This window comes from Physeter macrocephalus, chromosome 8 (genome assembly GCF_002837175.3).
Source record: "Physeter macrocephalus isolate SW-GA chromosome 8, ASM283717v5, whole genome shotgun sequence".
Taxonomy (NCBI): Eukaryota; Metazoa; Chordata; class Mammalia; order Artiodactyla; family Physeteridae; genus Physeter; species Physeter macrocephalus.
Window position 1 is genome coordinate 124,970,950 of NC_041221.1, and position 8,951 is coordinate 124,979,900.

Sequence of the window (8,951 nt, forward strand, 5' to 3'; positions counted from 1 at the left end):
TGAAAAAGAAATTAAGGAAACAATAGCAAAGATCAATAAAACTAAAAACTGGTTCTTTGAGAAGATAAACAAAATTGATAAACCATTAGCCAGACGCATCAGGAAAAAAAGGGAGAAGACTCAAATCCATAGAATTAGAAATGAAAAAGGAGAAGTAACAACTGACAATGCAGAAATACAAAGGATCATGAGAGATTGCTACAAGCAACTGTATGACAATAAAATGGAAACTTGGAAGAAATGGACAAATTCTTAGAGAAGCACAACTTTCTGAGACTGAATCAGGAAGAAATAGAAAATATGAACAGACCACTCACAAGCACTGAAATTAAAACTATGATTAAAAATTTTCCAATAAACAAAAGCCCAGGACCAGATGGCTTCACAGTCGAATTCTGTCAAATATTTAGAGAAGAGCGAAGGCCTATCCTTCTCAAACTCTTCCAAAATATAGCAGAGGGAGGAACACTCCCAAACTCATTCTATGAGGCCACCATCACCCTGATACCAAAACCAGACAAAGACGTCACAAAAAAAGAAAACTACAGGCCAGTATCACTGATGAGCATAGATGCAAAAATCCTCAACAAAATACTAGCAAACAATGACATGATATTATACATAGAGAATCCTAAAGATGCTACCAGAAAACTACTAGATCTAATCAATGAATTTGGTAAAGTAGCAGGATACAAAATTAATGCACAGAAATCTCTTGTTTTGCTATATACACTAATGATGAAAAATCTGAAAGAGAAATTAAGGAAACACTCCCACTTACCACTGCAACAAAAAGAATAAAATCCCTAGGAATAAACCTGCCTAAGGCAACAAAAGACCGGTATGCAAAAAACTATAAGACAATGATGAAAGAAATTAAAGACAAGACAAACAGATGGAGAGATATACCATGTTCTTGGATTGGAAGAATCAACATGGTGAAAAAGACTAAACTACCCAAAGCAATCTACAGATTCAATGCAATCCCTATCAAACTACCAATGGCATTTTTCACAGAACTAGAACTAAAAATTTCACAATTTGTATGGAAACAGAAAAGACCCTCTCCCCTTGAATGGCAGGTCAGTAGGAGGACCATTATTTAGGGACAGGCCATGCAGGTGTTACTTCTGGTTTGTCTTCCACGGCAAGCTAACGGCTTTACCTAGAATCCATGTTGGACAGTTTTGTCATCAAACCGTCTGTACCAAGATGGCAGATCATCAGTCATTGAGAAGTCAGGCCTCTTCCTCACCTCTCTGCCTTGTGAACAATCAGCTTTATCCCAGTCAGTCCTGAGATGGCCAAGTTGTTCAGTTAAGAGGACAGGTTTTCAGACTATCGATCTGTTAGCTAGAGAAAATAATATGCTATGGGATGAATGGTCAACAGCATAATGTGAGAAACTAAGAATAATCAATGTCTTTAAGATCCCATCAAGAAGGAAAAATATATGCAAAATAGCTTCAATCACTAATTTGTAGCAGTTTTCAATAAGGCGCCTCTGTTTTAAGTTATGTATCTCAAAATGTGACAAATGCCACTTTTTCAAAATAAGGCTTAAAATTATGAAGTATGGCGTTTGAGTTATCAAGTCATCTGAATTGTATAGTAAATCACGGGAAAAATTCAGGCTAATTGACTGAAAAAGCCCTCAATTATCTTGGCAATTTAGAAAAATTAGTGTGTCCTATCCTGATTTACTCAAGTAATTATGGTTATAGACCTGAACTATTTCCTTTTTATTGTGAATAATGTTCTGATTTGAGTTGGCAATCTTTTAAGCGACGTTTTAGGGGTCAGCTTCTTTCTTAGGAGACAGAAAACTTAAGAAAGAGGTCTTTTAGAAGACCTTGCTTTGTAATAGTTTCTAGTAAACCAGGAATAAATTCCACAACCACAGAGACTGAGTCTGAAGTTGAGCTTATGCTGACATTTCATAGACAAAATTCTAATTTTCTAGTGTAAAAAGACATAATCAAATGCAAACATAACTGGCTTTTAAAGAAGTTAATGATTTATTTAACTGAAAATATTAAAATTGTTTGTTTCTAATCAAATTTCCCAAGGCTGCTAAACTAGCTCTCTCTTATGCATTTTGTCAGGCTGTTGTAAATGGATCTTGACTTTATTTTATTCAAGTCTACTGCAGAATCACTGAGGGGTTCTTAGCTCTAGAATTCACTCCCCCTGCTGGTCCAACAAATTGTAAACTTACTAGCCTTCAGGGAATGGCATTAAATATTTTCCTCTTGGCAACTTTGAATACAAAATGATATAAATGATATAATGCTTTCATGTCAAATGACCAACTATAGTTTTTTTAAATGCATTTTCATAAACAAAATACAGTATATATTTTTAGAAACTAGTAAATAATTCTATTAATATATTTATACAAATTGTTTAATATCATAATAATAAATAAAAGTTTTATTGACAAATAAAATAGCAATTACCAATTTAAAGTAGTCAGTTAATAAGCCTGTTTATACTCCATTTCATTTGTGTAGAGAACACCTAACATATATTTATATTGATAATGCTTTCCCAGGTAAAGTAAACCAAATATTTATCTGGTGAGTTTAGGCAGCAGAAGAGAACATAGGCAATTTATGTGTTCAAGCCAATTTGAAGAGAAGTTACATACCTTCTGCAAGTAATATAACCTAATATCCAAATCTTCTGACCTATCCTAAACTTACTAGGATTTTGCTCACTCCAGCTCCTGAGACCTTCTATGAAAGTCTATAACATTATCAAATGGCAAAAAAGATGACGTCTATTAATAAGATGTATTTTTCCCAGTAACTCATAGGGTGCTATAAATGCTAAGCATTTATAAAACAACCGATGACATGAGAGGATTACCAAAGCAAAGATAACATTTTTCTGTTTCTCCTTTGAGGGCCAAAAAGCCAAATAAAATGAAGAAGATATAGGTAAAAAACAAACAAAAAAAAACCCTCAAAAAAACCCCACCTTGAGTGACAACCCAGAACATCCATGGGAAGCCAGGTAGAAGGTAGAAAAGGTAGGAACAGATCTTAGCAGATGTTAATTTTCTTGAGTCACCCAAATTATTTACGACAACTGCAATTAATTCTAAGGCAAGTTTAACAATCAAGAAGAAATTGATTTGGAAAAGTTAGGTTGAGAGTTTAATTGCACATGAGCAAAAAGGGATGAATCAGTAATTGAATAACTATATAAGAAATGCTGATCCAGGAATTAAGCAAACTGGCTGAGATCTATTAAACGGTTCAATCTTCCCATGATTTCTCATCTGCTACTGGTGTCAAGGCAGAAAGACTAATTTTCAAATTTCGATAGTAACAGCAAATATATTGGGAGCGCTGTGCTAAGAGCTTCACCAGATTAACCTCAGTTATTCTCACAGCATCCTGTTGAGACCTACTCAGACCCCCAGAGTTGGTAAGAAGATTTTTAAACTAAATTTTAAACTAAAGACAGTTGAGATTTTTTTTTTGAATTTTATTTTATTTATTTTTTTATACAGCAGGTTCTTATTAGTTATCCATTTTATACATATTAGTGTATAAGACAGTTGATATTTAACAGATGCAGAAAGAAGCCTTTTCAGAGCTTCTCTTACCGAAATAAAGGCAGAAATTTCTGGGAGTGAGGATGTCATAAATTCCCTCTCTAGGGGAGGTTTACTGGCCAGAAAGAAGAAGGAGAAGACCACCGGCACCTGCATCAACAAACATTATCACAATCTTTCTTACTTCCCATTTGTTCCCCTAAAAACCCATTTGTTCCTCCCATAGAAGCCTTTTCTCCTCCTGCCCATTCCTATTAACTATTTGGAGAGTCTCATTTTTCCTGTGTTCCCACATAAATAGTTGATTAAAAGCTGTCTTTTCTCTTTGTCAGCTTAATTCACACATCCTCAATTATTGAACCCAAGAGGGCAGAGGAAAGGTTTTCCTCTGACAAATCCTGCAGTGTAAGTAATTTCATCTTCATTGTAGACATGAGGAAACTTAAGACTCATAGAAATTAGGAAACTTGCCCAAGTTCACTGAACCAGAGGAATCAAGATTTAAATACAAGGCTATATTGCTCCAGAGTATATATGCTAGTTATCAATTCATTTAATTATTCATATTGGGTCTAAAGGTTCTACCAGCCCAAGTGCTTAAACACAATTCTTCCAAGACCCTACCATTGACGTCTTAATTCTGAATGTATTGGTATTTACCAGGAGGGACATTATTTGGATGACAGCAAGGTTTATCCAAATTTTGGGGTAAAAACAAAGTAAATAAAGCATTTAACTTTATTTTACTTCCTTCACAAACTGGTTTCTAAGGTTGCTATGTTTAATTCATTGGAAGAAATTCTTTACATACAATTGGAAAACTGACTCAAGGTGAAAGAATCTAGCATGAGTAAGACTGCATTGGTCATATGTTACAATGAGGAAATTGAGCAGACAATAAACAGGACCTAGAGCAGTCAGAGACCAATATCTCTGAAGCCCTAGACATGCCCCAACTTTGCAAAGGTGAAGAAACTGCCCTAGAACATCCATTACTAACAGCCATAAAGGAAGGCAGCTAGCTAGCCGGGTCACAGAGAATCAACTGCAGCTCAGAGGATGAAGATTAAAGGAGGAATAATCTGGAGGTGGGGGTCAAAGGGAAGTAGGATAGAGGTGCAATGGCAGAAAGAAACTTCCTGTGAGGGACACAGAAAAATAAGTAGCCTGCAAAGCACTGGAGTAGGTAGCACCACAGAGCTAACTGTGTTACAAGAAACTAGAATAAATATTACTACCTTCCTCCAGTAAAAACAATTGGGATGAACATGGAGAGATTTCCAGGATATTTTTAAGAAAAAAATCAAGTAACAAAACAATATGTACAATATGGCACTATTTTTGTTTTTAAAAATCCATAAAGCATCCAAAGAAGACATACAGATGTCCAGTAGGCACATGAAAAGATGCTCAACATCGCTACTTATTAGATAAATGCAAATTAAGACTACAATGAGGTACCACCTCACACCAGTCAGAATGGTCATCATTAAAAAGTCTACAAATAACAAATGCTGGAGAGGGTGTGGAGAAAAGGAAACCCTCCTACACTGTTGGTGGGAATGTAAGTTGGTGCAGCCACTATGGAGAACAGTATGGAGGTTCCTCAGAATACTAAAAATAGAATAATCATATGCTCCAGCAATCGCACTCCTGGGCATATATGCAGAGAAAACTCTAACTTGAAATGATACATGCAGCCCTATGTTCATAGCAGCACTATTCACAAAAGCCAAAACAAGGACACAACCTAAATGTCCATTGACAGATGAATGGATAAAGAAGATGTGGTACAGATATACAATGGAATACTACTCAGCCATAAAAAAGAATGAAATAATGTCATTTGCAGCAACATGGATGCAACTAGAGATTATCATACTAGGTGAAGTAAGTCTGAAAGAGAAAGACAAGTGCCACATGATATACTGACATGTGGAATCTAAAATATGGCACACATGAACCTATCTACAAGATAGAAACAGACTCACAGACATAGAGATCAGACTTATGGTTCCTAAGGGGGAGGGGGAAACGGTGAGGGATGGACTGACTGGGAGTTTGGGTTGGTAGATGCAAACTATTACACTTAGAATGGGTAAACAATAAGGTCCTACTGTATAGCACAGGGAACTACATCCAGTCTCCTGGGATAAACCATAATGGAAAAGAATATTAAAAAAACCAATGTGTGTGTATATATATATATAACTGAGTCACTTTGCTGTACAGCAGAGATTGGCACAGCATTGTAAATCAGCTATAGTTCAATAAAAAAAAATCTATAAAGCAGTATATATTTCCCAAGGGTACATATGAATATCCATCTGTAAATGCATAATAAAAAGACTGGAAAGCTATTGTGGAAATAAACAAATGAGAATGATAGAAGGATATTTATACAGGGCTTGCTATAGCAAGGGAGTCAGCCACCATCACTGATATTTGGCAGAGGCTGAAAGACAGGCAGGGGAGTGGTAAAAAGAAGTATTATAGTGGGAAAAGGGAAGTCTTCAGGTATTCTGTGATCGGAAATTGTTGGCATGGAAAGCTAGAGGCTGGCTAACTAGAAGCAGGGGTATCTTATGTGATTGATTTAGGGAACATACTTTGCTCTCTCTAGTTGGTCCTGAGTTGGAAGCTGACAGTCATCGACCAAGCTCAGACACTTCTGGACCAATTGCTGCCGAACTTGTGGTTTGATTTACCAGTCTGGGTGCTAGAGAGAGTGTGTGTCAGAGTTCTATTGATATACATGGTCTGACTCTTGTTCATTTGTATATTCAGTCCCTCGTTATGCATTAAACTGATATTACTAATTACCATTAGCAAGGTGGGAAGGGGTATGGTCATCAAAGACTAAATTCCTTACCTGTAATGTTTTACTTTCTTATAAGGAGAATACATTTACTCATTTTTTAACTGTGCAATTTTTAAAAATTCTGAAGCAAAATGGCAGAAGGACAGTAGTTGCCATTTCTAATTTTTACAACACTGCAAGATGGGTCCTATTGTTATTTACTCTTGAGAATACTAAGGCACTAGGAAGTTAACCTGCCCAAGATCACACAGTTGATAAATAGCAGGCAGAATTTAATTCCAGGTATATCTGATCCTAAAAGCTACTTTTCATTATGCCATGCTGCTGCTTACAAAAGTATAGTTATTCCATCATTAAAAGAGAGAATGGTCAGTTATACCATTTACAAAGGGTAAGCACAAGACATTTTGGATTAGCACAATATTAGCATCTATTAGTACATTAGACTCTATTCACCAATAGGATATTAGAACTCAGAAATGATTGCTGCCCTTTTCAAATTGAATTTACAAAGCTATCATATAACAGTCCTGAATGAATTATTACAAGTCCGATTCTTCGTATTTCTGGAAGGGTAGCTTTGGCTTTTGAAAGAGATAGCATCTAAAATGCAGTTATAACTAGTGAGAAAACAGGATACTATAGAACCTTTTTCTATCTTTCAAGAATTCCTTGCAGAGCACAATTTATCACCTATACTGCTGAGGCAATGCCATGTGCCAATTTCTCCTCTAGGAGATGCTAATGAATCCATTTCCTATAGGTTTAAAGCACAACGGTGAACAAGTTGACTGTTTTTCATGTGCGAATGTAGCTAACCTAACTTCATCAAGTTGATTAAGAGCGTATAAATGTGTTATATTTACCTCTGGCTTAAGGAGTACAAACCAACACTGAATTCTTCTCTTTCTTTAAATCTTTAATTGGGATCACAGGTTATGATGGCCTATGAACTTTTTTTTTAAGTAATTTTCATAACAAGTAACTATAGTACTCACATGAGACAACAGATTATCTATAAATATTTTTGCTATTTTTCTGTCTTGAATATTATCTCCGTGATTTACACAATAACCTAGTGGTTCCACACTGAAAAGGCACATTAAAATCATTTGAAGAGTTTAAAAAATAATATCACTGCTTCACCCCTCTCCACCACCACCTCTCACCCAAGAAATTCTGATTTAATTGGTCTAGGGTAGAGTCTCTGCATCTCTATTTTTAAAAAGCTCAGCAAGTGATTCTAACCTGCAGCATGAGTTGAAAAGCACTGCTATAGACTGTGAAAATTAATAAACTGAAACCTTAATTAAAATAGAGTCAGGAGGCCAGAAGGGGGAGCTCTCATGCCCTAAGAGGATAGCAGAGCCCAACAAGACTCCTCCTTCCTGCTTGGCAAGAGCTCAGCCAGTGAGAGACTGTCACAACTCAGCCAATGAAAAGTCACTATACTTCCAACTCTCAATTCTTCCAAAGGACTCTTTGTTCACTATAACTCTCCCAACTTCCTTTCCCCTCTTAAAAGAATTCTCCTCTCCTTGTGGTTGGGGACTTGCTCAGGGCACACCAAGGTGGTAGACTCCAAATTGCAATTCTTTTGTTGATCCCAAATAAAACCATTCCTGCTGGAGAAATAACTAGCAGTTTATTTGTTTTAGGTCAGTTAGGACCAAGAGAGTAGTAATGCAAAGGATTTCATGACGCAGTTGTTTAGTTTGTTTGCCAGCATCCATTCCTTTGGGGAATCATTGTCTCCTCTGCTATGAGGTCTTGGCAAGGCTGACTTTACCCCTACCCATCCACAGCCAGTCCTAGTCATACGCACACAACCCAGTTCAAGGTAATCCAGAGCATGGCGGAGACCTCCCCGAGAAGTTTCTGTCAGTTAATGGGAAGTGTGAATGACAAAAGATGTTTATCCTCTACCCATCTTAGGTTCAATGGCGGGGATTTAAACTGACAAAAGAGAGATTAACAAGAGAAAAACATACAGAAGTTTATTAACACATGCATTGCACATACACACGGGAGAGTTCAGTGATGAATAAGTAACTCAGAGGTGTATTTAGAAGTGGGGCTTATATATGCTCTTAACATAAGAAAAAAATTTGTAGAGAGGTGACAAGACAAAGGAAAGGGTTTTAGGCTTCTAAGGGTAGCAAACTGTGGGAAGGTAAATATATGGGGAAAATTAATGGAAGATAAGGGCTAGTTGGTAAGGTATATTATGTAGATTCCTCTGGTGCCATCCCAGGGCTGATGAGTCTAGAGTTATCTCCAATGACAAAGGGTTGTTCTGCCCTTTGTGGTATAGATGGGGAGGCCAGAGAGTTTTTCTTATCTCTGTTTTTTCTCAGTTGCCTTCAGCTCAAAATAATCCATAGGCCAGAGTTGCATATTTTAGGGTGGTACACTCTGAACCCTTTCAGAAGTCCTCTTCTGTGACTGTAAGCTGTAAGGACAATGTCAGGAATGGCTTATGGCATCTTTATTACTGCATGGAGGAATCCTTCACCAATGGAAGAGAAGTGATGCTAACGTATGAAGAGAAAAAAAAATCTAGAG